This window comes from Protopterus annectens, chromosome 2.part0, assembly GCF_019279795.1.
Source record: "Protopterus annectens isolate FY-2018-M chromosome 2.part0, PAN1.0, whole genome shotgun sequence".
NCBI lineage: Eukaryota > Metazoa > Chordata > Ceratodontiformes > Protopteridae > Protopterus > Protopterus annectens.
This window is the reverse complement of record NC_056728.1, coordinates 259,709,255-259,728,490: the sequence shown is the minus strand read 5'-3', so window position 1 is coordinate 259,728,490 and position 19,236 is coordinate 259,709,255.

The following is a 19,236-nucleotide window of genomic DNA, read 5'->3' as shown; positions in this document are numbered from 1 at the left end:
TATTATTCAAATGCAGGTAATCACTTTCACCACCATACCGGTGGCTTCCTCAGACCATATAAACCACACTGATGTCATCCTATATAAAGTGCACTCTCACACAATGCAAGTAAGACTTCTGCGGTGGTACTTGTGTTAAATATTGTGTCCTCTAGATTTTGTAACTAAATAGGTAGGGGATTCTAATCTCATGGCTGTCAAGTTGTGAGTGTTTTTATGGTGTTGTGTGGCCTTATTAAAATAGTAGCCTGGAGTAGATTTTACACAGCAGGGTGAGTTCACATCAATGCCATACCCTTTTCCCAACATCATCTTCTCAGCAACACAAAGCTGATATCATCCTCTCTAAAGTGCTCTCTCACACACTGTCAAAGTCAGTGGTGGCACTTGTGTTATGTACTGTGCCCTTTAGATTGCATAACAAGAGAGGTAGGGGGTTCTAATCTCACAGTAATCAACTTGTAGGTGTGATGGTGGGTCCTTTGTATCACTACAGGATTAATTCAGCACATGTGCTCATTTGTCTTATGATCATGATCAGATCGATCCCACATCCCCTTTTCACTCTGTCCATAAGCGCATAGTGTCTACAACACACTGATGCAGTCATCATTTCAGTAATGCATTCACACCACTAAAGTCAGACCTCTTCTGTGCCATGTGTCTATAATACATTTGGGTGAAGCTTGTGCCTGTTGATAGGAAGCAAGTCCAAATACAGCAGTGAGAATCTCCTAATTGTGTTTGTGTGAAGGTAAATCGATTCCAGAGTATGTTGCACCTCTTAGTATTGACAACATTTGGAATTTCTCATAGCTGTAGAAGTCATTTTTTGCACACACATCTTCTTTGCATGACATAGCTGATGTCATTCTTTCAAAGATGCAGTATGGCTTACATGCAGTCATATTTCTCCTGTAGTGTGTGCATATAAAACTCTTGTGTGTAGTTTGTTTCAGTACATAGGTAGGGAGTTCAAATACAAGAATAACTGTCATCTGTGGTTGTGTGTTTCTTCCTCTTAACTATGCAGAACAGGTTGCATATACCTATATCTCTGCAGTGTACTTGTGCTGTGCACCTACCTTTTAGTGGAAACATGAAGGTTATACACAATAGTGCTTTCATCCATTAAAATGTACAGTGTCATAGTAGTCAAATAAATCTGTAGTTGCCCTTGTATTTCAGCAAACCTTCATTAGCCTCTGATGTTAGCTATATAGTTCAAATCCCAATGTCACTGCAGTCAGTGTACATGTTGTTACCAGTGTTGTCACCCACAGGTGGTATGTTCAAGTGTAGATGCTTTCTGTTACAAGAATTTATTATACATTTCCTTTAGAAAGGCTGTATTGAAGACTGATGGTCTAATTTGAATACATTGTTATTCCATCACAGTCACAGTGAAACACCTCCTCAAGACTAAGGTCATGAGACAATGTAATGTATGTTGTTGCCTGAGTAAGGCATGTGTTCCAATACAGAATTATATCCACATTGAACATAATTGTTGTTCTACTGTCACAGTGACAACAGCAGGGGGGCACAAGTGTGTTTCGGTATACCTAGCATCATGCAATGTTGTCTGATATACAGCAAGATTCTTTCTATGTAATTACAGGGACACATAGCCTACATGCTTGTTCATGAATCCCAGGAACAGTGTTTATTAATTTTAAAAAGGGTTTAAAAGTAATTATACAAAGATGTACATAGAGTTGATAAATACATAGCTATGTCTATAGACAGACACATTCTAGTTGCAGTTCACTTTTAGTCTACTTTAAAGCTTCTCAGGAACACACCCTTACAAGTCACAGTTGTGATACTGCAACTGCGGCCAGGTTGCGTCATAGTCGTACTTATCAACTGTCCAGATTTTTGCAGAATGCCCAGATTTTTGCCTCGCATTTTTTGATATATTACTCATAAAACTTGTGTTTTTTGGGCAAATCATTGAAGGTTTAAGTCACTATATAAGAACAAATATTTGAGCTTCAGCCTTAATATCCTTCAGAAAATGCATACCAATGCAAAACCTGTTATTCTAGCTACATTGAAAGTTTACAGGAGAAATATTTAAAATCTGTCACTATTTTTGGGCTTTTGTCCTCCCATTATTTCTGGCTTTGTCCAGATTTATTGTGCTAAAAAGTTGAGAGATATGCTCTAAAGTCCTAAATACATTCATGGTTATACTCCTGGTACTTTCACAGTAAATCTACAAATATCCTTCTTGTACTCCTGGGCTAGCTCCTTAGGTTCTCCAGTGGACCTACTGGTATTTTTTCAATCTCTTCTGTTCAGGTTACCCAAAGACTCTCTTCCCTTAATCTTGAAATCCCACTTTGTGAGAAGCAACAGTATCTGATTTTAAAGGTTTGCTCTGCTTCTTTTTGTGGCAAAAGGGAAATACTGCCAGACCAGCTGGCTGGAATTTTGTAAATAATTATATGTCATTTGAGAATATTAATATGATTTATATATAAATGTAACAAAAGGAGACACTGCCAGCCCAGCTCTCTGGAATTTTGTAAATAGTTATATGTCATTTGTGAATATCAGCATGATGCAATTGCTTGTGTTACCAAATGTATTAGAGCTATATGTTATGTGTACATTAAACTACTGGTACAGAACTGTGTGTGTTGAGCAGGGTTTGTACAGTACTGAGCTTCAAGGATGTGTTCACAGTGTACCCTACTGGAAAAGAACAGAACTGTATATAAACGATATAGTTGTGCAAATGTATGTTTTAATTGTAGAAACTGGAACATATAGAGTTAACTTGCAAAACTTCAAGAAAATAAGTTGAAATTGAATTGCTTTACAATTGTGCTATAAACGTTCTCTCTCAGTTTCACTGTAGCGGACACAATGTCTAGAGCTAGAAGTTTTTGTATTGTCTTGAAAAATAAGTAATTACTAGGTTTAAAATGTAGTTTTTTATTGTTTTATGACTTTCAAGATCTGCAAATATCTGTGAGATGTGTATTTTTCATACAGAGATGTTAAATTCTGTTAGTTTCTGTTTGCTTGAGAACTGAAGTCAGGTGACAAAAAGTGATGTCACCCAAGCTAAGCCAGCAATAATATCTGATATTAATTTAAGAACTCTGTCAGAGAGAGACTGTGCATTTTGTATTTTGTCTTGCACCTAGCAAGAACATCCACTCATCATCACCACCTTCCGCACTTGCCTTGCTGTAACTTTCTAGGGCTTAGTGACTCTTTTAGATACAGTTAGGAATATAGTAAAGATTAGCTTAGATGTTTTCTGCATTTATTTGAGACTGTCCTGCAATGTTGTTTTAAATACTTCCTGTGATTTTGAACTCTGAAGTAACTGTGTTGATTTACTGAGTATTGTCTTGTTCTTTTATTATTTATTATTAAATATATTTAAACCTATCCTTGTGGTTGATATTTGTGAGACATATAAGCTCTTAGAGTACTTGCATATGTATTTGGTGACACTGTACAGGCCATTCCTAAATAGCCTTGCAAGTCTTAGTCAGACTACCATTTGGATTAATAGTAATATTACAGAGTAGGACTGGTCACCCTTTGTTAAGGGCCTTACGTAGCTGATAAGAGTGGTTTGTGGCAGTGGAAACTACCTTATAGTCTGAACAGAAGGGGGCATAGCTAGTAAATCTGTGCCAGCCTTTGACAGGAGTGTGTGTGTGTGTGTGTGTGTGTGTTTATATATAAATCAAACCTCAAAGAGTGTGTGTGTGTGTGTGTGTGTGTGTGTGTGTGTGTGTGTGTGTGTGTGTCAGGTACTTGTGCAGGGACATGAAGCACTGATTGGACAGAGAGGGTGTCAGATGTTCTGACTTGGCCACTCAGCTGAGATCTCAACCATATAGCTGTGCCTGTGGGGAGTCTTATTGGGGATCTGGAGAAAGAGGGAGAAACCAGTCCCAGACTGTCTGTGATCTCTGTGCGCTCTTAAGGGAAATTGCACTTTACTATGTGTGTATACTGGTCATCCTACCAATGTGTACATCCCCCACTGTTGCCAGTGGTGAGGATTGCGGCTCCTTTATTACTGGGCCAGTGCAGGGGCATCACACTTTTAACGACAGCTTTTCAGCTGATTCACTTTAGTATCTGCTATCCATAATGTCCATAGTATATACGCACACAAATATCATTTCTGCCATGTCCACTAGCCATCATGCCGCAGTATATGTTGATAACTGTGTATATCTGTGTGTGTGTGTGTATATATATATATATATATATATATATATATATATATATATATATATATATATATATATATACATATATGTATTTGTATAGTCACTTGTAACATGCCATAGTGTTTCTTACCCATAAAGTGCATGTTTTCTTAAGTTGAATTAGTATAGGAGATATGCAGGTAATTAAACAAAAGTGCCAGTAAAAGGTGGGTAAAAATGTGGGGGTGCATAGTACAAGTCAGAAGCCAAGAAGAGTAGCAACCTTTGCTGGTGGAGTCCATATCTAAACTCTCCCCAAGAAATTGGGAAGGAAAAACACAAAGAGCTAAATAGAGATATATTGGTAGTCCTGAAAATGTTTTTTGGTGCGTGCCCTCTGCTCTTTTGAAACCTGAGTCAATTGAAGATCACAATGTGTTTTCTCCAACTGAGTATCAGTTAGCACTGCCTCATTCAAAATAAAAGCCTTATTCTTCTTATTTGAATATAATATATATATATCTATATATATATATATATATATATATATATATATATATATATATAGATATATAGATATATGTCATTTAGTGCACAACCACCCAATAATGCTCACTGCTCTAAATGGCTATGTCTAATTATTTTAAAATACTTAGGGTTATATATTTTGAGTTTGGTTCAGTTTATAAATACCTCATAACACCATCCTAAAGTAAAAGCATTGTCAAACTTTATTGAAGGGCGATTTTATTTTTTATATAAAACTCCATATTATCTAGTTTTAAGTAACGCACACATACATTCAAACCACACATTAAAAATGGGCTGAATCACTTTTCTGGGAGGAAGAGATCTACAGCGTGCAGCTCTTTGGAGCTTATTAAATGTAGATGCTGCTGTAGTCTGAGTGATACTGCATTAATTTTTAGGTTTTCAGTTTAGTGGTTCCTCAGTTATTCAAAAATTCTGATGTTGTTATCGGTTGAGACATGCTAAGGTGGCTAGACACTCTCATCTAATTCAGGATTTATTATTGTACAGAGACTTTAACAATCAGATTCTGTTAATGCTGATGTGTCAGCTATTCAGTTTTTTTAGTCCTGAGTTGGGGGTGGGGCCCAATCTGAAGTTTGTAGACTGGTCGGACATGTCTTTTGTTTTGTGGTGGTGTCTTTAGTTATTTTTAAACTGAATCAAATCAAAGCTCTCTGACACTAAGTATTTTTAAAAAGAATCAGAAATAGGAGTTTAGAGTAGTGAGCATTACAGTTAGTTCTATAGTAAACAGAAGTAATACTCTGTTCAGTTACTGTTAGTTCTACCACTCCTTATCAGTGAACTGAAGCAGGAGGTCAGGGGCATACTTCTCAACCTCTTAGAGCAAGAAATCTGGGCAAAGTGATACATAAAAGTGGGACAAAGGCCCCAAAAGAGGGACAGTTCTTAAATATTGCTCTTACAGACTTAGAAAATTGATAGAATAACAGGGTTTGCATTAGCATGGATTTTCTGAAGGGTACAAAGTCTGAAACGCAAACATCTGTCATTATTTTATAACTTCAGACTTTAATGATTTGCCACTAATTTGCTGGAAAATCGCAATTTTACAAAACATGGACCAGAAATATGAGGCAAAAATCTGGACATTCTATGAAAATCTGTACAGTTGAGACATATGGCAGTTGTTAGCCTTCCAACAGTGGCTCTATGTGATTAGAATCACTTGACAGAATTATTTGTTTATGTTTGTTTAGCAGGGTAGCACAATGGTCAGAAATAATTATTTAAAGGCAAAGCTGGGGCAGACACAATCACAGGTATACAGAAAATAACGGACAATAGTATAGCAAAACATCAAAAACATGATTAGCATTAAACCATTGCAGAAATTTAAGTCAAAGATGCATCATTTTATGAATTTATTATTTATATAGCCTTTGCTGGCCAATTAGTCCCAGTAGGCATCTTTTTGAGGGAGAACAAAGGTGGTATTTATTCTTTAAGGGGAAATTTTTTGCAGGGCATTAGGAGAACTTCTCCTACTATTTTTTTGAGAAGTGCCATGGGATCTTTTACATTCACTTGAGACACCACCAGTTCAAGCAGATGGGACTTCGGTTTAATTTCTCTACCAAAGTATTGGACACTCAGGAGTTGCATTTCGTACTGTTGAACTACAGTGTCAGTAATTTGAACATGAATTTAATCACCTGTATAAGGAAGAGAACCCATAGCCTTTTGTACTTCCAGCATCAACAGTGCTACCTGATGAACTACTGACATGACTTTTGCAAACTAAGGGAAATATTATATATGCACTGCACTAATGTGGATAAGTTCTAAAGAGTGGAAGGTGTCAAGGGGAGATGAAAGTAGAGCATTAAAACAAGGTGCTGGAGGATAGGCAGTGTGGCCCACACTATAGTACTTATATTGATATTTGCTTCCAAGGTAAAAGTTAAATTGTGCTCTGAGGTTTAGTTTAGCCAGATCCTGTGATATTTGGAGGACTTCGTTGTTTCTGCAGTATGGTTGCTATTGTCTTTGATGGTGAAAGAATTGGGTTACTTGGCCAGTTTATGACATGTGCAAATATCATAGATTTAGCTTTTGTGGGATTAAGCAAACATTTATGTTTCATTTGCCTATTATGAAAGTGTGTAGGCCTACCTCAAGTTGGGCTTGAATTGCAGAGTGTGATGCGCTAGATCTGTATATAAACATATCATCTCCATAAAGAATCAGAGGTTAAGATGGAAATTCATATGATAGTTTGTTAATGGTGACAGAGGAAAGCAAAAGGGTGACTATAGAGCTTTACAGTGCACCCAGGAATGAGGCTGCGTCATATGAGGATGAGCCCGTTTTCCTCTAAAGAGGCTCATGGCAAGGAAGTCAATAAATGAAGCACAGGCTTCTGTACTGTTGCCTATTTCTTCTAACTTGTGGTGGAGGTTGTGGTCAATAAGGTCAAAGGCCTTGGTGAGGTCAATGATGACAGCCTTGTTAAGAATAGTTGGTCAATATTTAGTAAGATTTCATTGGTTTGGCCCTGTAGCACAGTCATGGTGCTATTGCCAGACTACAATCCATGTTGCTTTAAAGTAAGAAGATGTATGTGATTTTTTTCTAGAATTTTAGCATGTTTGGGGAGAATGGAGGTAGGTAGAAAGTGTGTGACATTTTCTGATTTGGTTGTTTTTGGAGTGGCTTGACTAGAGCTGTTTTAGAGATGTACGGTGCAATGCTATAAGTTAAGCAGTGGTTATAGATATAAAGTTGAGGAGTGGGAACCGCGGGTTGTTGTTATCTGGGCTAGAGGGGGCATCAGTGGAGATTTATATGAGTAAAGGTTCTATGCCTTTTGGTGCTCTTTTCCTGAAGGAGATGAGGAATAGAGTAAATGAGGAAGGAAGTGGTGGGGAGGATGATGGTGAGGAGGATGGGGAGGGAAAGCCTGAGGTGGAGTACAGGAGATGACTGAATTCTTTCAGGAAGTCAGAACTTGAAAGTTGGCCATAACAGATGAAACTGTATTTGAGGAGGGGTTGTTTTCTTTGGTTTTACAACCTGTCGGTAGGTTGATCTCTTTCCAAACATACTTAGACCCTTGCCAATATGATAATGTAGCAACCTACGATATTTTATGATATTGATTAAATAATTCTCCAACGGAAAGATTAGCCTACTCCAGCTCGAACTGTTGAGAAAATAGAACTATTTATCAAAGCAGCTCCATTGCAAAGCAACAGATATTATATGAAGAAAACTATTATGATCAGCTTATGCATGAAATGCCGCATAAGTATTATCTCTTGTTCCACCTTTTCAGATGTAATCATTTTCATGTACAAACATAAATATGGGAGAAAAAAGAAACTTAAGGAAGGGGCAGTCAGGAGGGTGAAGTGATTCCTTTGGTACTCTGGTAGTCTATTCTGTGTTCCACTGTAATGTACTGACTAAATACTGATGCACTTATAAGCAGTTCCTGTTCTTCTCTGTTTTGTAGTTAAGTCTATTTACTTACTGTTCACAACATATGTAGAAATCAATGTCTATACAATGGAACTTACAGAAACTGTTCTATAAATGAGAGAAAAGACTCATCCCTGTTTGACATATACATGTATTTGAGTAGATCCAGCCTAGAAAACCATGAGGTATACATTTTAATATAGACCCTGCACTGTAATACAACTTGTGATTATATCTAAATTCACAGCTAGTTCAACCATGGACCACAAACAACAGCTTTCATATGCTTGTGCTTTAACAAGATGTGTTTTCCAATACGGATGCAGTTTCTACTGCTTTGAGTTAGATACAGGGCTGTTGGAATCCCATAAAGTTGGAAAATGTAGAGGCTTTGGTCTGTATATTCCATGCCACATGGCAACTTGCTCAAAGGGAATACTGGTACACCTAAGATTCCTGCACGTTTTTCACCGATTTCTTTGCACACTTAGGTTTGTTGCAAGAGATTTTGACTATAACCTTGTTGCTAGGGCAGTTAACAAAGTCTTTGACTTCATTAGGAATAGAACCATACATTATAGTGACAGACATGTTAAGACTCAAAGGCTATTGCATGGGGTAATGCAGGACTGGGAAATGATGCCTAACTGTGACACCTTGAAGACTTTCACTACATGTTTATTATCCCAGTATCTGGTTCTCCTAGTAGGTTTTATTTATTTATTTTTATTTATTCTTTTGTTGATCAGGTTAGTCCCACTAGGCTAGTAGCCTCTTTTCAGGGAGGACCTGAGGTAGTATTTATATTACTAATAGGGACAATTTGACCAGGGCATTGGGAAACTTCCCCTACCAGTAATCAGGACTCGCGGTCTTAGTGTATAAAAGTACATAGGGATGTCCCATTCCTTGCACAGAGTCAGTTGGGAGGAGGGTATGTGAGATGGAAAACCAACAGAAGGGTTCAGAATGTGCAAATACTGTAGAGGTAGAAAACTTGGAAGAAGCTTTTCAAAAAAAGATGTTTGATCGGACCAATGAGACATTAGGAGAGGAGCCTATAGTTACAATCCTCCAATCAGGAAAGCTGCAGGATGATTTACTGCAAGAAATGATAAATCAAAGTGAGGCAGAGAATGAGGATTCATGAGGGGACATTATGGAGAAAATAAACAAAGGAGATATAGAAATGGCGCCAGAAGGAGGTAGTGGAAAGATAAAGAAAACATACACAGAGATAGTAACAGCTACATAAAAAGGACTGAGAGAAAGAAGAAAAGTGAACAGTATGAAAAGAAAATTTTTGATAAGAATACAAAGCAAAAGAGATCAGGAGCTGAACAGATATGAGGTATGGTACAATGTAATTTTACCTTTGAGTGTAAATACTCAAATGGTAAGAGCATTTATTATGATTAACACAAAGAGATTTTGTGACATTTTCTTTGAGACTGTGCAACGTATGGAGAGTAATTTGTGTGAATATAAAAAAAGACAAAATAACTATCATTGGAATGAATATATGTAATAAAAGTATCGTTTTGGGAACTAAAAAGAAAGTTAATATACAGTTTCAAAATGAAGTGGAAAGCGAGACTTTAAAAGAACATTTAAATAATATATGTAAAGAAATAATAGGTATTTCAAAAGCTTATGGTTACAGGTGTTTATAGATTGAGGAATAGGATTGGAATGTCATTCTGAAAAGGTAAATGAAAAAAATGTACATATTCTGAGTATTATATGTTTTGATGGCAGCAGGGGTGATGTAAAACATTCAGAGTAATGTTGTTTTTGTGGAAAAGAAGGGCATTTAGTTCATAGTTGTGACAAAAAGAAATGTCATATATGTGATAAAACAGGAAATGAAGCAAAAATGTGAACTTAAATGTTATAAATATAAAAAAAGGCATTTATGGATGGATTGTAAAGAGAATGAGTTTAAGGAAAACTCCACCTTAGAACTCAAAAAACATTTTTTTTTCATTGTATCTTTGTTTTTGAGCTATTTTAATGCCTCAAAATCACTCCAAGTGCTTCCTTTACAATTTTAATGTGTCTCTCTCAAAATGGCGGATGATGGGGACTGCATTGGTAACGTGATCTTATTTTCTTGCTTTCCTTCCTTCTTCCCAGAATACATTTCAAGTCCTCTTTCTATGACTCATGCCAGACAGAAGGAAGTGGTGCTGTTTTCTCATACCATTAAAATATAATGGCAGGACTGTGAAGCTCTGTCATCTAAACACACCTTCTGTAAAAGAGCTGCTTCTCTGTTTACCTGACTGAGCCTCATTTATCTGTCAGCCAGAGGTTGTTCTATGCTATAAATAGCTGTTAGCTACTTGCAGCAAAAGAAAGTAGATAAAAGTTTTTTGTAAGAGGAGTCTTTTGTAGTCCTAACGAACTTGATAACCCCTCCCCCATACTCTCATGCTGAGGTGTGAAAACTCTCACTGCAGTAAATAATCCTTGCTGTACACTTACAAGTGACAAGTAGTAGGACTCTAAACTTAGTCTGTCTACTACTTCCCAATGCCTTCAGTGGGGGATTTTTCTCTCTCATGAATGATGCAGACTTAGAATGTGCTTTACTAGTTCCTCAATTATTTCTGTCATGTTCCCCCTCCTATTTTCTATTTCATATTTATTTATAATTTGGTAACAAGGAAAGTGAACTGGTCCCAGGACACTTTTCCAGCACAACATAAGCTACCGCGGCAAAGATAATAATTATTAAATGCACGTATCAATACAAATGGAATGCCGCGGTGGTACGGCGGTAGCGTTGTTACCTCACAGCAAGAGGTTTTCCCGTTCGATTCTCGGCTGGGCTTGGGAGTGAGTTCTGTATGGAGTCTGCATGTCCTCCCCGTGGTTGGGTAGCGTTCGAAAGACATGCGTGCGTAAATGGGCGTACCTTCATTGAAGATTGGGCATCAAGCTGGCACCTCAGCATTTTGTAAAAATCTATTGCCAATCATTAGCGGACCGGAGTTCCGCTGTGGCGACCCCTTACTGGGAAAAGCCGAAAGACAAACAAACATATCTATACAAATAAAAAAATACTGGCAGAAAGACAATGACAAAAACTGCATGTGGAACACATAGCCAGTGTGTGACACTGCCCAAGTAAATCATTGAGCAGCATGTACTAGAATGTCTACATTAATAATGCTTAACTATACTATGTTTTTTATGATAAAAAATTCATTGTATGCACACACACACACACACACACACACACACACACACACACACACACACACACACACACACACACACACACACACACACACCACACATATAGTGTGTGTGTTATTGTATATGTGTACAACAGTGTGTGTGTGTGTGTGTGTGTGTGAATGTGTATGTGTGTGTATGCATTTAAACACAGTTAAGTACTTCTGATTTCCTTTTCCTAGTGTTCTTAATGCAAGGGACATAGTAAATGTATGTTAATGCAAATTCAGGTGTATATTATGGTTGCTCTCTGACAATGCAAGGACTGACACAAAGTCAATGGGAATCTCTTACAATGGATCTGCATGTACCAAATATGCATCCCCCTCTGGAAGGATGTCACACAAAGCATAAAAGACCTTTTTTATGAAAAGTATTAGTGCACTTAGTTGATAGGGTTGCCACCTGACTCTCTTTCGTCAGTTCTGGCCTGTGTGTGTGTATGAGGGGGGGCTTGAAAATGGTAAATGCATTTATATTTTACAAGAAAAAACATTTACTCAGTTTTCTCTAAATGTCACAGAAATATTTGCTACTACTCAAGTTATATTATAAATAACATTTAAAGCTTAGAATTTCAATACTGTGTTGCTGTTTATGTAAAGTTGTCAAAAGAGTTGACAATGGTCTTTAAACCCCTGACTGATCTAATTGCTTTGTTTTGCTATGAAAGGGGAGTGTTAAGTTCTCCTCCCCTCTGCAATAAAAACAGTGGAAACAATTTCACAGCTTTCTGTCTTTTTTATATCAGCTGCTGTGTTCCTGACATTAGCAGGATTAATTACCCATCTAAGATTAACAACAGTACCTGACAGAGTAAACTACAGATTTAACTGTGTCTATGAGATGTCATGCAGGTGGAGATGAATTTCTCTGCAAAGTATGTGAGAAGTTGAGTTTAAAAAAAAAAACAGGTGTGCTTTCCCTTCCTTTGACTCCAATGCAAGGAAATACAAGTTTTAAAAACTACAAGAAGGTTTCTGCTACATACATAATGCTGGAATCATATTGTAGGGAGAAAAGAAGCCTAACGATTGAGTTAAACTGTATGAGAGGGTAGAGTTTTCCTTTAAGTACTATAAATCAGAGTAAAGAACAATAACAAGAAATGACTGAATATGAGATACAAACAGATAAAACTTCGGAAAAAGGTGAATGCTAAAAAAAAAAAACAATGAAGGAGATGAATTAGGGGTAGAATCAGAATTTAGTGCTGAAGAAGATATACACTGGAAAATGGTAAGAAGAAAAAGAATTCCATTGGTAGAAGAGTAAAAGAAAAAGAACATTTAAAGCCATTAATATAAAGGAAAAGAAGAACTGGGATGGGTAGCAAATCATTCTTATGAGATATTTGTATGTATATTGTACATCACCTTGAAGGGAAGTCTGCACTGTCAATTCCTAATAGGTATATCCTAAACTTAGAAACAAGGAAAGAAATAATTGAAACATTCTTTCAGTGAATGTTAATAGTATGAAGAATATTACTAGAAAGATAGCAATTATAAAATGATGTAACAATTGTGATGCTGATATTATTATTCTGGAGGGTAAAAGAATTTTGACATATGAAGAAATATTACAGACAAAAATATGGCATGGGGAATAATATAGAACACGGTATGTTCAGGAATAGCAGTTTTATGCAGAAGAGTATTGAATGTTATATTAGTTAAAACGGGAAAACTTAACAATTATAGATGTAAGATGGCAAGAAAAAAGTGTATAGAATTATCGATATATATGCTTATGTGATTAGTAAAGAAAGGGAGAGTCGAGTCTAGTCCAAAAATATTGGATTATATATTTGTAAATATGGATATAATAATTTCAGGAGATTTCAATTGCAACTTAAAAGGAAATAGAAAGAAAAGTGGAAAGTTGAAAAAAGAAGATGGAATTAATAAAATGTGGAAAATTTGGCACATGGATTGATAAAACATAGCCTTGCAGGGAGGTACTTTAAAATCTGAAATATATTATTTTTCGAATCAGAAGTAATATGTATAATGGAAGAAGAAACTATTATAATGAGTTTCTCAGATCATTTGGCAATATGGTTGGAAATATATCATAATAAAGAATATATAAAGATAGGAAAAGGTATGAAAAGAATAAACGAAAAGGAATGGAATGAAAAAAGAAAGAACAATCTTAATCAATTATGGAAGGATCATATTACTATGAAAGTATTTTATGTTAATTGATCAGAATGGTGAATTGCTTCTACAAGAAAATATAAAGATAGTGATCTATTTTGGCAGAATAAAGCAGGAATATGCCAAAACACACAAAGATGCAATTGATAATTTAGAAAATAATAATATAGATTGTTATGAAAAGTAAAAAGAAATTTATAAGAAAGAATTATGAAAAAATTAAAGAACTGTTATATAAACAAATGTATTTTTGCAAGGAAGAAAAGGCGTTTCACCCTATCTAAGTAAGATAGTGAAGGAGGATAGTAGCATAATGAGGGAAATGAAAGATAAAGAAGGTAACAGAAGGAAAAGTCAGCAACAAATTATGGAAATCACTGAGAGGTATTTGGAAGACATTTTTAGTGAAAAGGAGATATACCCAGGGATTCAATAAACGAACAAAGCCTACATGGAGTTTACCTGTTTGCGCAATGAGCAGCAGCGCTAATTGCATATGCATGCCACTCATTGTGCTTACACACATAAAAGTAATGTTTTGTGGGCACCAACAATGTTAGTGGCCAGGAAACCATGCATAATACTTGATTTTAAGTTATTATACATGTCCAGCAGGAACAGACGTGCACAACTTTAATGATTGCCGGTAGTCTATAAGTGGAATTCACCACCCCTTTTCCAAAAATAAACTGTCTTTGGAGGGGTTAAGCGGGACAGTGTTAAACCTGGAGTTGAATTCAGGGGCAATCCTGGCCATTTGAGAGGTTTTCATGACACATAAGTCACAAGCCACACCTGGAAGAATGAAAGGCATGCCATCACTGTGTTGTCAATGAGCTGTATATTTACTTGATGCAACACAGAAAGATGTATCACACATGATGTTGTACAACATCTTGAAGGGAAGCCTGCACTGTCAATTCCTACTAGGTATGCATCACAGGAAATAGTTTTGTATAGACAACAAGATGTGTGGAAGCTAACTGTGCCACATGTGAAACACTTGACTAAAGCATCCCTGGCTGACATGGGTATCAGCTATAAAGACAACAGCACACACAAACAACACACTATTATGAGTGGATTCCATACATAGAGCTGTGTATTACATGCATTTGCCACATGTAATAGCAATGGATATTGTCTGAAACATCTACAAATGATGTGTGAATTAAGAAGTGATGCATTATAATGAATGGCATAGCAGTATGTAAGCCTGGTGTCAATGCATCAGCTATGCCCATGTGCACAGAAACTACAGCAGTACAACATCTAGAGTCAATGAGTTATTAAGCTGGAGCATAATTTATAAGCATGTCAAACCTCAAGAAGTGCCACATGATCACTGTCACCCTTACATTGCCACTGATAATGTTTTACTGCCATGAAATGCTGACATGCATGCAGATGTGTTCATGCAAAATATCAAGTTGTAATACTGATGTGATGTACCGTTATGTCTGTGATGCTGTACAGTCACAATATAGCTGTATCTAATTTACCATTGGATTTCATACATTCATAGGAGAGTACTAGGCTAATGTTTCAAGATCAGACAAAAGCCTAGACATAATTAACATGAGTTTCACAATTTTAAATAGCTTGGTTGACAAAATTAATAGAGTTATGAGCCTATGCTATGTTATCTAAGATCAACTGCTGCTATCCATGAGGGACATGGGTGCAGCGCCAGGAGTACAAGTACCATTAATCATCCATTGATGTAGGTTGCACTTGAATATGGTCAAGAAATCCTTTGCTTTACATGAATGTGAAGCTTGTTCCAGAAAAGGGGTAGTAGTCTGAGAGATGTTTCTATCTCTCCAGCTTGATTTATTATGTCAGAGGCTAGGTTAACATCCTTGGAACAAGTGACCCTTTGTGCAGTTTACTTTACTAATGTTTAACATTTCCGTCAGGGCAAGATTGGTGACTGCACTGTAGGCCAGAGACAAACTGGCCTTTATTAGTCTGTAGGGGACAGAATATACTGATATGTCTTTCAATATTTTCCAGTAGTACTTTTCTGTTACACCCTGTATGTTCCTTGTGCAAAAACTCTGTTGTTGCTCCAGCTTTGCAGACGTGCTGAGTTACATGGAAAAGGATGCATTGCTCTCAGTTATTGTTGTGATGAGTACAATGGAATTCTAATATCCTTTGATCTGGATGACATGCCCATACTTGTTGTTTGTATATGAGTTGTACCGTATATAAGGGATTTGTCACCACTGAGGACACATGTTGGTTGAACTTCTGATTACTATCTACCTGAGTAGCCAGATCACACTGGGTATATTCATATGGGTGTGCTGTCTATATTGTAATTAACTTGGACATTTGCTTTACAAAAGGCAATCATTTTGCTTTTTTGGACATCTAGTGTGTCTTCATGGCTCTGGCATGAATCATTTGTGTACATTAATACTTTCTGCAGTATATCAGTACCGTTACTGGACTCAAGGATTGTCCACAATTTGCAGTCATCTGAAAAGTTTGTTGGACAAAGGCTGCCTAAGTTTGCATTGACTTCTGTGAATTAAATACCAAACAGGAAAGGGCCTAGTACAGAACCCTGTGGTACTGCACTGCTCACTGGCCTTTCGCTACAGGTGAATTCAAACACTTTGACAATATGCTTCTTGTTGTTGATCTGTTTGGCTATACACTTTGTGAAGTAGGGTTTTTTGGCTGTTTGAGTGTTTCTCTGTATTACCTGAGTGTGGAATTATGTCAAATGCCTTTTCCAGGTCAAGGTATGTGGGATGCTCATTCTTTCCCTTATCCATGGCCTTAGTGACCTTCTCACAGAAGTCAACCAGACTGATCAGACATGATCTAGCATTAACAAATCAAAAATGTGTTGGTTAAACAGCCAGGAGAGTAACTACATTCTTGTTGATAAGGTCCATGATGATTCTTTCCATTGGCTTACAGATGAACCTAGTCAGGCTTATGAGTCCATAATTCCTTCTGTTGAGTGATGGTCCCCCCATGCTCAGACAGATGACTGTTGCTGTCCACCATTGTGCCAGAAAATATCCCATGTGGGGAGTGTGGTTAGGTAGGGCTCCAACTGAGCCTGCTAGGTCATGTTTTAATTTATTGATATGGCAACCTGGGATGTTGTCAGGGTCCACTGACCATGTTTGAGCCTTCACGAGTGCACAGATAAGCTGCTCTCTTTAGAAAATATGCTGAGTAATGTTTGCTTGTATACTTTGGGTGATGAGTAGTGGAGACAGGGTGGTAAAGACTGATACAAATCTATCAGTTACCAGGTTGTGTATTACCTCTAGTTGGGTGGTGTCATCCACAACCATCTGTGTGCATAGCTGTGTATTCCCCTTAAGATGTTATACTTACTTAAAAAAAAATTTATGACAACACCTCCAAATACAACCTTGGATATGCATCACATGACACACAATGGAACTGTTGACATAGTCATACAGTTCTACCTATTTCACATCATTACATCACTTGCACATCATATGCCTCATCATACACCTATATGTTTACCATTAGAAAGGTGTGCATGAAGGCTCTGATGCCATATATGGACACATTATAAATAAGGTAGATGTGGTTCATGCAGAAAAGTTAATGACACAAATGCTGACAGTCACACGATGCTGCTGGGCAACTCCTGAATATAATAATCCTTGTTAATAGCAACACCATTGTGAATACAATGAATTCCCAAGGTTGCAAGTAAATCTGAACTGGTTATATGTTTATCTATATGACAGTATTACAATATGTGGATGAAACAAGGTGTATGTGCCTATGTCATTAAAATGATGTAATATTACTGCATGTCACATAGCATTTCATGATGGTAGGTATGCATACTGCAAATGTCATTGTGATGGTTGAATGGGAAATGTGTAGAATGTTAATATACTCCACTACAGGAACATATGCCTTAACAACAGTGGTGGTTGGTGTCTTCAAATGAAAGGGGGGGTGCAGGAGACAGCTGAATGGATAGGGCCAATGGGAAGGAGTGTAACCAACTAGAAAGGGGTGGGCATATGCTCAAAATTACAAAAACTGGGACTTTAATTAAATACGCTGCTCTGGATGCCAAACCATCATTATGAGAGTCCAATCAAGACAAAATGAAGTGGAGAAGAAAAAAATATATATTTCAATGCATTGGCTACATGACAGCTTATTTAATATCTAGATGGAAACAAAAAGGTTGTGAGGCTTGAAAAAATAAATTACTTTTTAAATACATTACTGGAATGCCAGTCAAGATCAAGTATAAAAAGCAAGCAGTACTCAACTCAAACCACTTCTCCTTGCACTGCAGTTCTAATTATAATTTATATTCAGCTTTATTAAAAGTACCAAGTAACATGCTGAAAGTAGCAATCTCTGTGATACCCCCACTTGTAATAATGTTTCTTATCCAAAAAAGACCTGCTGCCTGACAACAAGTATCTACTTGTTTCATGGGGAAACATGATCAAAGTAAAAAATGAACAGCAAACAAGAAACAAGTTCAAGATAAATTGCTTAAATGATTACTACAGAGGTTATGGACCATACATGATAGACTGGCCTTCTGTTTAGTTTACAGGTAAAGCCTGTAAAGATGACTACAAGTCTCCAACAAATGTAGTGAGCTTCTCAAGATACTGTAATCCTGTCCTTTATTACAAATACTGTCATGCATTTCAATACTTAAGGCTTATATGTTATCTAGGTATTTAAATATTCTCTGCATGGCAACAACAAAAAGACTTTCAATGTTGATAATTCTTTAACAGTATGCTTATTAAAGCTTACTTGCATCTTACAATCTCTGACAAGCTTACCTGATAGTCATTAAAGCATTGCTACTTAAACACAGAGCAACAGGCACTCCAACAACATGCATTTTCTGAATAATAAGCATAAATCAACAGTATAAAAATATGACAGAAAACCAGAACATTCTGCAAAATCAAGGACAGATGAAAAACCACTGTTGTACTTGCGTGTACTTTGGATGGGGGGATACTCTGCACACATACACTGCATAACTGCTCCTTGCCTTGCTTGGACACATCCAGAGTTACTACATGGGGAAGTAGGGTACAACAAGTATGTCACAATTTGAAATGTCTCTGGTTGGTGGTGATGGCCCTGACACATTTGTCATACCTTTCAAGCTTAGATCAAGAAATATGGACAAAGCCATAAATAGAAGTGGGACAAAGGCCCAAAAATCAGGGCAATTTTTTAAATATTGCTCTTATAAACTTAAAAACATAATAGAATAGTAGGTCTTGCATTAGTATGAATTTTCTGAAGGGTATGAATTCTGAAAATCAAATGTCTGTCATTATTTTCTAACTTTAATCTTTAATGATTTGCCAGTAATTTGCCAGAAAACCACAATTTTATGAAAAACGGACCAAAAATGTGATGCAAAAATATAAAATATCCACAATACAGCTGGAAACCTGCCAAAGAATGGACAGTTTTTTAATATTAGTACTGTTAAGTTCAGGAGCTGACAAAATGAGAGAATCTACATGCATTTCCGAAATAAAAGTAATCTATAACTCTGATCATTACAATTATTTATTAATTGTAAACCCTCCACGTTTTCTTCCAAAATTGCCATTTTGTGGAGCGACTATTAGGGGGAGAGCAAGATTTTGAGC